Here is a 13,110-nt window from a genome sequence, read left to right as displayed (position 1 = left end):
AACATTTATTGGCCAGCAGTATGTTTTATCTTCTTCTTTGGTGGCATTTCAAAATGTTTTTCTTTAACTGCTTATTAAAAAAATGGGATCTTCTCTTGTACAAGATTTAAGGCGGCTGCCAGTGAGGATATGTTGTTTGTTTATGTTTGGGTTTTTTTTTGTTTGTTTTTTTTTGTCTACACCAAAGTTTGCTCAACACAGCGCATCCTCTGAACAGTAAAACATCGAGATGAGTAAATACAGCATTGGTCACTGACAATATGAGTTAATTTACCAGTACAAGATCGTATCCTTGATTGTTGAAGTAAAATATGTGGCGAGTTTGCTTGTTTGTTGCAGCTAATGTTGTGAGACTATGCAAATGGGATTTCATCAGCGTTAGATAGATGAGCACACAGTAGAAATGATGAGCAGTGGGGTTTTTTTCCCCAGACAGTAAAGTTTCTTGTATTTCTTTGATTTCAACACAGATTTGTTGTTCACAATATAGCATTATTCAGGGAAAAAATTGAGTGCATCCCTGGGACACATCAGAAGTGAGTTTACTGCATCCTTTCAAATTTTAATGGGTCAGGGATGCAGGACGCATACCTTGCAACATCACTGAGGTAGATAGATACTGTAGACTTTTATTGTCATTCATACTATACACCATACAGTGCACATCAGAACAAGATTCTGTTGCAATGGCTCAAAATAGTGCAACAAATATGATACATTAAAAACAAATAAAAATGTAGATATGCAAAATATTAAAATGTATTTTTTTTTTAATCACACCTTTGCATGTATATGAAATATTGCACATTTTCATGAAGAAAAAACAATAAACAACAAACATATTGCACTGCAGTTGATATTGCACTGACGGGAGTAGAGTAAAACAAAAGTTGTGTAACCCCACAGCCATGTAGAATGGACAGGAACAGCAGAGTTTCTGAAAAATCTGTTTGATAATTCTTGGGACATTTTTCCTCAACACAGATAGTAATTTGATCCATGGTTACCACAATTACATATATTGATTTATGCAGCTTTACTATTATTATTGTGGTCGAAACAATAAGGGAAAGGGAACAATCATGGTCATGATAAAAAGAAACCAACTGTTGAGTACTGATACACACTGACCTCTCAGTGACAATGACTCAAAATAAACATGCTGTGTTTTCAGCAAGCACTGACAGAATCTCAGTTTAAAACATATTTGCCCTCATACTCTTTTAGATTTCAGGGTTTGCATTGAGAAATTGGTTTGTGAAACCTACTGGAATGCAAACACAGCTTTACTTTTTACTGAGTTTAAAATTAGTTTTTCTGAGCAAAGACATGTTTGTGAACAGTACATTTTGTACACACACACACACACACACACAATCTTCCAATGAAGTGTGTAATTGTGGAATAAGTTCATAAATACTGATGTTCACAGTTTATCACCTGATCATTAAAGAACTCTTTGTTGAGCCTGCCAACAGAAAAAATAAGTCTCAAAGTTTATACAACTTAAGATGTTCTCATATGAATATAGTACAAACTGCTCCCATGTTTTGGGTGGATTGCTTGCACATTCAGTTCCTGGCTATTATGTAAGTGATACTGCCAGATGGTGTTTTCACTGTTTTCTGCCATCAAGGTGTGTTTTTGGCCCAAAGTTGCAGAAGAAGCAGATGGATTTCCCTTTTCACTCCATATATCACCTGCTCTCCTGTGACCCATATCTACATTCACCTTATTTACTCAGGCATTTGCACCCCCAGCCCCCAGCACATACACACACCAATGCCTGCTACTTTCACCTGCTTCCCATTTGTTTGATGTATTTTCACGCATTTATAGGTAACAGCCTCACACTAATTTGTACTAATCCTTTCAATCAGCCTGCCATCTGGTCTCAGCCTCTCTTACATAGACTGCATTTCCCTGACTGTGGCCTGTATTTACAGATAACCAAGTAATGTATTAACATGGTTGAAACTGTCACCAGTGTCTATGACAAAGTGTCCACTGAGTAGATTTGCATTAAGAGGATTGTTAATGACATACAATGATTTAAAGGACTGTGTCATCTGAGTGTGAAAGATCAACACTGACCTTGGAAGCATTAGTTTAACAACCCAAAAAAGAAAAAAACTACATTCTACTCACATGGTTGTTTGAATTACCATGAAAAAACTGACACACAGAAAATGTTGAGCCAGGTAGGTTAGTTTGTGGGTATTTGGCCAAATAATGCAAAATTGTCTTTTCCAAATATCTGAGCTTGCAGTGCAATGTTCACTCGTAAGTGACTACAGCATTATTAAACTGTATGACTCTTATAGCACTTGGTTAATGTTAGGGGAAAGATTGTGGTCTGGTTGAATACAGAAAAAAAAATCATTGTAACTTAAGACACAATGTGGAAAAACAGTGGTTATTGCTAAATAAATCTATAAATAATTTATCCAAAACCACCATCTTTCCCTGACCTTAAGCACACAGTATGTAACTTGTGCTTTTAGGGCTCTCTTATCGAAACAATAACAAAAGAAGGCATTGGGTGATGTCATGAAATAGTGTGGAATCATGGGAGTTGTTGTCTTCACCATGATTGCTGTAAGCTTCTCCCAGTTTGGATTCCTTCAGTGTCAGTCGGTCAGGAGGTTTTTACCTGGAGCTGAATTATTTACAGAGGTCTACTCTTGTCCAAAATAAACAGACCAGCCGATTATGAAGCACTGAAAGCAGTTTCACAATTAAAGTCAGTGTTTCGGTGATGCTTCACAACAGACACAGGACATCAGGGAAGGGTTGGGAGCTAAGACTGTTAATCTAACTTACTAACAGCTAACTTAGGAACCAGACATTCAGGAGATTTTTACCAGCATCTGTAGATATACAGAGGTGTCCTTCCCTCCATTTCAAATGTACCAAGGTGTTTAATGTAGCAGAGGGGTGATCTAACAACTGATAGTTAGGACGCACACCACGAAAGCTCTAATTGTCTGTGCAGGCAATTCCCTGGTTCAAATTCTGGCCATTCAGACTCTTTACTGCATGTGACTCCTTCTCTCAGTCACTCTTCACTAGCAGCCTATGAGCAGAGGTGTTCTCCTTTCCATAACAAACAGACGAGGGGACTAAAAGATTCAACGAATACAGCAGTTACACTCGGTTTCAATCTGTGATTTGTCGACTCTCTTCAGCAGACACAGGGCATCTCAGAGTGGTTGCTTAGACATCCAGGAGGCCATGATTGACCTGAGCGTTTTACACACTTCATATTCGAACACCAAGCTTTCAAAAGCCCCTCAAAAGCATTCAGCTGTCTGTACTTTAAGAACATATCACTATGCTAAATATGAGTGAACAAGAGAGAAAAAAACAATTTGTCTTATTATTAAACTCAAAACATCAAGTATTGGAGAACAACCTTCAATTTGAAGTGGGTAATACTGATCAGAGTGAGTCACTATTCGTGAGTCACTATAGGTCACTATGCAATGACCTAAGGCCAATCTGACATTTGCACAAAACACGTATCAACATCCAAATAGAATACTAATTTACACTAATGAAATGCATAATATTGTATTCAGCTCGAAAAATATGCAACAGGGACTATAATTATGCATTGAGAAATGGGCAAGAACCTCTTGAGGTATTCATTTGGCAGTACAGCCACGCATTCTGGTTGTAAACATGGCATTTGTCTTGCCAGTCAGTTGTTCTGTATGCAAAGTCTATCCACTTCATTTGGCAAAATAGTCTAAGGTAAGTTTCCTTGTTCTGGCATCAAATGAGCTTTATGATAATGAGAGAATTATCAAAGTGGAATTACTCACTGTTCAATTTAGTGTGGTCGTGAGGTAATTTGACCAGTAGCAGTCGCTGAATCAAATAAGCTTACAGAGAATTTCTGAGGGATGGGAAGGCCCTTTGTCATGTATGATAAAATCAGAGCCACCGTCGGCATGATTACAGATGAGTCATGCAATTCTGCCCCATCTTAAATCCACCACACACCTGTGACAGCACTATATAACTGCCAGTTTCTGCGGGCTAAGAGTAGTCCTGTGAATAGTCTTGGATGATTCTGTTGTGGCTCTTGTCCAGAAGTCAGAGAGCAGATTTTCAGAACTCTGAGTCAATTAGTGGCTACTCGGCTGAGAATCTATTCATTGTGGAGAAATACCTCACAGTAATGTACCCCTCAGATCAAGGCCTTGAGGTGTCCAGAATCTATTCACAAGTACAAGTACATTCTGTAGTGAAAAAACAAGAAGAAGAAGAAAAGAGCTCAGTAGAAGTGTTTGTGTATGAAGACATTATCATTTCACTTTCCAAACTACATTTCTGAATCGATTGCAGTAGATAAACAGTTTCACTTTCCATGCGCAGCAATTCAGTGGTTGATGAATATGGTTAATTCTGTGAATGCTTGTATGACAATTCAGTAATTCATCATTCGAGTTTTACCTTTATAATCCAGTAGTAATTATTTCATGTTTTCTCAACACCTTGAGAAAGTATTATTACTTACTGCAAACGCTTTAACAAAGCATAAGGATAAGAATCTGTTTTGTTAATCAACTTGGAGACATTCATTCTCCACACAGTAGCAGATAAGAATAAAGTATTGTATTTGAGGGGCAGCAGGATCTCAACATATGTACATTGATTAACTTCATGTGATGTAAAAATCCATCTGTGAACAGGACAAGATGAAAAGAAATTTACTATGAGTGGTACAGATGCTCCTAAGAATTTATTTAGATTTTCAGTTCATTTCACGCACAATGATGAAGGAGTGTGAACAGAACAAACAGGGACTCAATTTTTATGGGACAAATTACAGCCAGGGTGACATGATCAAGGGAGGGTGTGCATTTAATCTGCTATCCACAGCAAGGTATCTGATGAGGCTTCAACCCTGCAAAGTTACCTTGTCAGTGCTGACTATAAAACAGGATGGAGCTCTGTTAAGGACAAATCTCTCAGCAGCCCTGACTGGAACTGTCACAGTATATATATTATTATTGGTAGTGTTATCGCCACGAAGCAGCAATAGAACAGAAACAGTATTTGTCCGTCTACTTCAAACTGCTGAAGAAAACAGACCTGCCCGCATCAAGAAACTGATCCTCACCTTTATTACCTTTAGTGTTCTCTAGTCAGCTATTTTAAAGACATCATGTGGTGACCTGACAGAAAGTAAGTGGACTGTGACCCATAAGTGAAAAATAAGTCTCCTTGAGAGGTACATTGTGTTTGTTTTACTTTTGTATTAAAACCAAATGTTTATCTGTGACATGATGGCATAGCAATAGAGATGGGTGAAGATGTCAGTGAATTGACTTAGTTATGTCATAAAATAGTGTAAGGTTCTTTTTATACCAGCAATGTGTATTTCAACTGTTAAGAACAGCAAGCTCCAGGGAGAGTTTAAATAATTTATTTAAATGGTTGAGAAGTCCCTTCATGGTAAAAGTATAAATGCATTTATAAATACCAAAAACATTTTGAAAAGGTAAAATAAAATGCTAACTTTTTTGAGAAATTAATTGAACTTGCTCATCTATGGGGAGTACAACAGCACAATTTTTTTTGGCTGGTCACGCAACAGCACAAATGTTTTTTGGCTGGTGGTGCAACAGCACTTGCAGTAATTTTTTTTGGCCATTCGAGCTACTCTATTTCTGGGGGTATGCTACAAAGTATTCCTGCTTTGCATTCAAACATAGGACAATATTCAATTTCTGGCATTTCTATTTTGATACACCCTTTGAACAGAGGTTGCACCATTCTTGCTTGTCAGAGTAAAGTGGCAAATGTTCGCAGTTGTCACAAAGCATCTGGTTGTGCTTGTGAGGGTCTTGGGGTGTAGCATTTCTTCTGAGATGAAATCTGTGGTGGAGAGTTGGATGATAGTTGGCCAACTTGGATGCTGGCTTGTTGACTTACCCACAAACTGTAGCCAACTCCCAAGCGGAACCTCATTAAAAGCACTGATGTTTTCATTCAGTAGGCCATAGTCCCTTTTGTAGACCAGCCAGGCATTCGAGATCCACAGGTCAATAATGTATCCACACAGGGGAAAGTACCGCTGACTTCACTTGCTGGGGTCTCGTACCTGTTTACCAGCATGTCAGAAAGATCACTGCCTCCCATATGCTATTTGTTGGCAGGGATGAGTGATGAGCATGGCAAGGCATTTTTGTGTATTGATCTCTTTGTTCCACCGTTATATTAGTACAAAAACATGTTAATTTGTTACCATGGAATTAATAGTATTGCCAGTATTAGTATTATTTCTGCATATTATTAATTATTATTAATGTCTTATCATTATTAATAATAATATTATTAATTATTAAATCCTGAGCTGTGGGGATGTGGTGGAATTAGCCCACACCATGAAATATACATGCAGAAATGATAAAAGCCACACTAAACAAGTAAAAACATTTTTGGATCAAGTGAATAAACTAACTTAGGGGATCTCTACAGAGCTGAAGTCATGACTTGCCTTTCAGAGCTTCAGACAGGGGCCATATAGATCACAGTTTGAAGTGGTTTATTAAGCTTGAACCAAAGTGTGCTTTTTCCCCCAAGCTGTGAGCCTGCTACATATAAACTGTCTCATGTATGATTCATGTTGATTAATGGTTTTATAGTTATTGCTAAAAAATAATAATAAAACTAAGTTGCATTGGAGATTCAACTGCCTCTTTTTATTATGGAAAATTTTAACTTTTATAGTGACAGTTAAGTTCACCTTTACCTTTATCCACAATCTCAGGTGATTGTTCCTCCTGACGTGCTGCGGTAAGCGTATTGTGTCACTTCCGGTTGTTGGTGGTGTTGTGTTTGTTGCTGCTCTCCCTGAATTCAGCTGATCCTAGTTGTATTTTTGTATGCAACCGCTAATTATCTGTTGTACTGTCGAACTCCTGTTCGATCACTCTCAGCTCTCTGCTTCTCTTCGTGAGATTCTCATTAAAACACAGCTGTTTACACGCTAGCTCTGTTAGCTACTTTAGCTTAGCAGTTAGTGATGGCTTCTCTCTCTCCCTCTCACTCTCCTGCTCTCTCTTGCTCAGCCTGCTTCATGTTTAGTTCCTCCTCTGCCTCCTTCAGCGATAATGGTACATGTAATAAATGTAGTTTGTTTGCAGTTATGGAGGCGAGGCTCAGAGATCTGGATCTCGGCTCCGCACCGTGGAAACCACATCTTTAGCCTCTCCAGTTAGCCAGCCAGCAGCTGGTGCGGACCGACCCGGTGTAGCTCCTTCTGTCGCTCCTTCTCTCCCCCCAGCAGCTCCCGAGCAGCCGGGAGGTCAGGGCGGCTGGGTGACTGTTCGTAACAAGAAGAGGCTTAGTCCTAAACAAAAGCCCACGGCTCACCACTGACCTGTTCACGTTTCTAACAAGTTCTCCCCACTCAGCGACACCCCCGCTGGGAAGCAAACTCTGGTCATTGGTGACGCTGTTCTGAGAAACGTGAAGTTAGCGACACCAGCGGCCATAGTCACATGTTTCCTGGGGCCAGAGCAGCGACACTGAGTCCAACCTGAAGCTGCTGGCGAAGGATAAACGTAAATACAGTACGATTGTAATGCACGTCGGCACTAATGACACCCGATTACGCCAATCGGAGATCACTAAGATTAATGTGGAGTCGGTGTGTACTTATGCTAGAACAATGTCGGACTCCGTAGTTTTCTCTGGGCCCCTACCCAACCTGACCAGCGATGACATGTACAGCCGCTTGTCATCGTTCAACCGCTGGTTATCGAGCTGGTGTTCCGCTAACGATGTGGGCTTTATTGATAACTGGCAGACTTTCTGGGGAAGACCTGGTCTGATTAGACGGGACGGCATACATCCCACGCTGGATGGAGCTGCTCTCTTATCTAGAAACTTCACTGAGTTTATTAGAAAGCCAAAGCCATGACAAACCAGAGTTGGGACCAGGAGGCAGAGCCGCAGTCTTACACTCTTCTCTGCGCCTCTCTTAGAGCAGTCGCCTGCCATTCACCCCCTAAAAACTGTGTCTGTCCCCCAACCACCTACATTTAAATGTAATAAATCAAAAGTGAACAGAGGAGTTAGACATGAAAACCTAATAAAAATTAACACAACTGTTATTCCAGAACCAAATAACAGGAAGATTAAATGTGGATTATTGAATATCAGATCACTTTCATCTAAATCTCTACTAGTCAATGATCTGATAACTGATCATCATGTAGATCTGCTCTGTCTGACTGAAACCTGGCTGCAGCAGGATGAATATGTTAGTCTGAATGAATCAACACCCCCCACTCATGTTAACGTTCATATTCCTCGAGGCACAGGCCGAGGAGGAGGGGTGGCAGCCATCTATCACTCCAATTTATTAATAAATCCTAAGCCTATGGTTAATCATAATTCATTTGAAAGCCTTATTCTTAGTCTGTCTCACCCAAACTGGAAGACACAAAAACCAGTCCTACTAGTTACTGTATATCGTCCACCTGCCCCGTACTCTGAGTTCTTATCTGAATTCTCAGACTTTTTATCTGAGTTAGTTCTCAGCACAGATAAAGTTATCATGGTGGGTGATTTTAACATTCACGTAGATGTTGAAAGTGACAGCCTGAGTATTGCATTTAATTCATTATTAGACTCGATTGGCTTCTCTCAGCATGTTAATGAACCCACTCACTATTTTAACTATACCCTTGATCTGGTTCTGACTTATGGGATTGACATCGAATATCTAACAGTTTCTCCCAGAAACCCTCTTTTATCTGACCATTCTCTGTTAACATTTGAGTTTTCAGTCATGGACTACACAGCATCTGCGGAAAAAATCTATTACAGCAGGTGTCTCTCTGACAATACCATTAGCAAATTTAAAGAAAGAATCCCATCAGTACTTAGCCCACTGCCATGTATCAATGCAGTAGGCAGCTCTCTTAACTTCACATCCACACAGGTTGATGATCTTGTTGACAGTACTGTAGCCTCACTGCGTGCAACTCTAGACACTGTAGCCCCTCTGAGGAAGAAGGTAGTGAGTCAGAGAAGGCTAGCTCCATGGTACAACTCAGAAACACGAGCTTTAAAGCAAAATTCAAGGAAACTAGAAAGAAGGTGGCGTTCTACTAACCTGGAAGAATCTCTAAAGGCTTGGAAAGACAGCCTATTGGCGTATAAAAAAAGTCTCTGTAAAGCCAGAACATCCTATTATTCATCATTGATAGAAGAAAACAAGAACAATCCCAGGTTTCTGTTCAGCACTGTAGCCAGGCTGACAGACAGCCACAGCTCTGTTGACCCATCTATACCTTTAGCCCTCAGCTGTAATGACTTTATGAGCTTCTTTACAAATAAAATTGTCTCTGTTAGAGAAAAAATTCACCATCTCCTCCCCACAGCTGGCTCAGATGTACTGTCCAGTTCAGCAGCCTCAGAGTCCACTGTAACTGGTTTATATTTTGACTGTTTCTCTCCTGTACATCTCCCTGAGCTCACTTCAACAGTTTCATCATCTAAACCATCGACTTGTCTTCTTGACCCCATTCCAACAAGGTTGTTCAAAGAAGTTTTTCCTTTAATTGACACCTCTATATCAAGTCTGATTATGGCAATTGTTCTGTTGCCATGGCGCCGCGGATGGCTGCCTCGGTGTTTTGGTGCGCATTTTTTTGCCTTATTTTCTTTATAAATCCAGTTTTCTGCTTTGGTTTCACCAGAGAAGAGCTCATTAATATCAGAGAAACAACTCCAGTGGATTTTTTTCCTACTTTTCTCGACTCATCTGTGGGATTATTGGACATTTTGGTCAGAGGTGCACTGACCGTTGCTCTCGCAGTGAAACGCCGGAGGAGAGGAAAACGTGCCGGTGCGCTTGCGCGTCTCCGCCGGCGCGGACTCCGCACACCTCTCCCAGGTATCTTTCTCTCCAACGTGCGTTCACTGCCCAACAAACTGGATGAACTTCAGCTACTGGTGCAGAAGAACAGAGACTTTTCCTCATCTTCCGTCCTGTGCTTCACGGAGACGTGGCTGTGTGGATCGATTCCGAACTCTGCGCTGGAGCTGGCCGGCTTCCAGCTCTTCAGAGCGGATCGCGACACAGAGCTGTCCGGCAAAACGAAGGGTGGAGGAATCTGCTTTTATGCAAACAGTGGCTGGTGCAAAGACGTGACAGTGATCCTGCAGCACTGTTCTCCTGACCTGGAGACTTTCATCATAAACTGCAGGCCCTTCTACTCCCCCCGTGAGTTCACCTCAATCATCCTGGTCGGTGTTTACATCCCACCACAGGCCAACGTGCAGGAGGCACAGCGGGCGCTCGCCGACCAGATACTGTGTGTGGAGCAGACCAACCCGGACTCCGTAGTTATTGTCCTTGGTGACTTTAACAAAGGTGACCTCAGTCATGAACTGCCCAAATACAGACAGTTTGTTAATTGCCCGACCAGAGAGGGGAACACTCTGGACCACTGTTACACCACAATCAGTGGTGCTTATCACGCCGTCCCCCGGGCTGCACTGGGCCACTCTGACCATGTCATGGTCCACCTGATTCCCACATACAGGCAGAAACTAAAACTGTGTAAACCTGTTGCGAGGACATCGAAGCAGTGGAGCAGTGAAGCCATAGAGGATCTGCGGGCATGTTTGGACTGCACTGACTGGGAGGTGTTCAGGACTGCTTCCAACAGTCTGGATGAGTTCACAGAGGCTGTGACGTCATACATCAGCTTCTGTGAGGACTGCTGTATCCCATCATGCACCAGGGTGAGTTATAACAATGACAAACCCTGGTTCACAGCTAAGCTCAGTCAGCTCAGGAGGCAAAAGGAGGAAGCTTTCAGGAGTGGGGACAGGGACAAGTTTAAAGAGTCCAAGTACAGGTTTAGCAAAGCGGTGAGAGAAGCTAAACGACTGTACTCTGAGAAACTTCAGCTCCAGTTCTCAGCCAATGACTCTGCTTCTGTCTGGAAAGGGCTCAGAAAGATCACGAACTACAAACCTAAACTCCCCCACTCCATTAATGACTTCCGTCTGGCCAACGATCTGAATGAGTTCTACTGCCGCTTTGAAAGACAGTGGGACAAGCCTGACACTAACCTCCACATCAGAGCCACATCAGAACCCCCCTCCTCCCCTACCAAAGGAACGTCTCTCTCTATCCTGGAGAGAGATGTCAACAGGCTTTTTAAGAAGCAGAACCCCCGCAAAGCAGCCGGTCCTGACTCTGTCTCTCCATCATCCCTGAAGCACTGTGCTGATCAGCTGTCTCCAGTGTTCACAGACATCTTCAACACCTCACTGGAGACCTGCCACGTGCCAGCCTGCTTCAAATCCTCCACCATCATCCCTGTCCCCAAAAAACCAAGGCCCACAGGACTAAATGACTATAGACCCATTGCCCTGACCTCTGTGGTCATGAAATCATTTGAGCGCCTTGTCCTGTCCCATCTCAAATCCATCACTGACCCACTCCTGGACCCCCTGCAGTTCGCCTACAGAGCCAACAGGTCTGTAGACGACGCCGTCAACATGGCTCTCCACTTCTCCAGCTGAGCGTGCCTGACTCCACCTGCAGGTGGATCACCGACTTCCTGTCTGACAGGAGGCAGCACGTGAAGCTAGGAAAGCACGTGTCTGACTCCCAGACCATCAGCACTGGATCCCCACAAGGCTGTGTTCTTTCTCCTCTGCTCTTCTCCCTGTACACCAACACCTGCACCTCCAGCCATCAGTCTGTCAAGCTCCTGAAGTTTGCAGACGACACCACTCTCATTGGACTCATCTCTGATGGCGATGAGTCTGCCTACAGGTGGGAGACTGAGCGTCTGGTGACCTGGTGCAGGCAGAACAACCTAGAGCTAAACGCTCTGAAGACAGTGGAAATGATAGTGGACTTCAGGAAGAGCCCAGCCCCACCCACCCCCATCTCCCTGTGCGACTCCCCCGTGGCTACCGTGGAGCATTTTCGCTTCTTGGGAACCACAATCACACAGGATCTCAAATGGGAGCTAAACATCAGCTCCCTCATCAAAAAAGCTCAGCAGAGGATGTATTTCCTGAGGCAGTTGAAGAAGTTCAACCTGCCAAGGACTATGATGGTGAACTTCTACACCTCCATCATTGAGTCCATCCTCACCTCCTCCATCACCATCTGGTACGCTGCTGCCACGGAGAGGGACAATAACAGACTGCAGCGTATCATCCACTCTGCTGAGAAGGTGATTGGCTGCAATCTTCCGTCCCTCCAGGACCTGTACGCCTCAAGGACTCTGAGGCGTGCAGGGAAGATTGTAGCTGACTCCTCCCACCCTGGACACAAACTCTTTGAGACACTCCCCTCTGGCAGGAGGCTGCGGTCCTTCAGGACCAAAACCTCTCGCCACAAAAATAGCTTCTTCCCATCTGCTATTAGCCTCATCAACAAGGCTAGAGAGCCCCACTGTTGCTGATCAATTGCACCAATCACCAGAAAAAATTCCTTGTATGTGAAAACATACTTGGCAATAAAACTGATTCTGATTCTGATTCTGATTCTGATTAACTTATCTTTATCAACTGGTTATGTACCACAGGCTTTTAAAGTTGCAGTAATTAAACCTCTACTTAAAAAGCCTACTCTTGATCCAGATGTTTTAGCCAATTATAGACCTATATCCAACCTCCCCTTTATTTCCAAAATCCTTGAGAAGGTTGTTGCAAACCAGTTATGTGATTATTTGCACAGGAATGGTTTGTTTGAAGATTTTCAGTCAGGTTTTAGAGTCCATCATAGCACAGAAACAGCTCTGGTTAAGGTTACCAATGATCTCCTCATAGCTTCAGACAATGGACTTGTCTCTGTACTTGTCCTACTAGATCTTAGTGCCGCATTTGACACCATTGATCATAAGATTTTATTACAGAGACTAGAGCATATGGTCAGCATCAAAGGAACCACACTAAGCTGGTTTAAGTCATATCTGTCAGATAGACTCCAGTTTGTTCATGTTAATAATGACTCCTCTATCATCACAGAAGTTAGTCATGGAGTTCCACAAGGTTCTGTGCTAGAACCAATACTCTTCAGTCTATATATGCTCCCTCTGGGAAACATTATTA

The 13,110-nt window shown here is 42.4% G+C and overlaps 1 pseudogene; it reads left to right on the top strand.

The window, feature by feature from the left end:
- The first annotated feature begins 7,057 nt into the window (after positions 1-7,057).
- On the top strand, positions 7,058-8,020 carry LOC139635464 (uncharacterized; annotated as a pseudogene).
- Positions 8,021-13,110: the final 5,090 nt, after the last annotated feature.

This window comes from Trachinotus anak, unplaced genomic scaffold, assembly GCF_046630095.1.
Source record: "Trachinotus anak isolate AG129_WGS33_773 ecotype Australia unplaced genomic scaffold, CSIRO_AGI_Tana_v1 ptg000018l, whole genome shotgun sequence".
Taxonomy (NCBI): Eukaryota; Metazoa; Chordata; class Actinopteri; order Carangiformes; family Carangidae; genus Trachinotus; species Trachinotus anak.
This window is presented reverse-complemented; position numbering and strand designations above follow the sequence as displayed.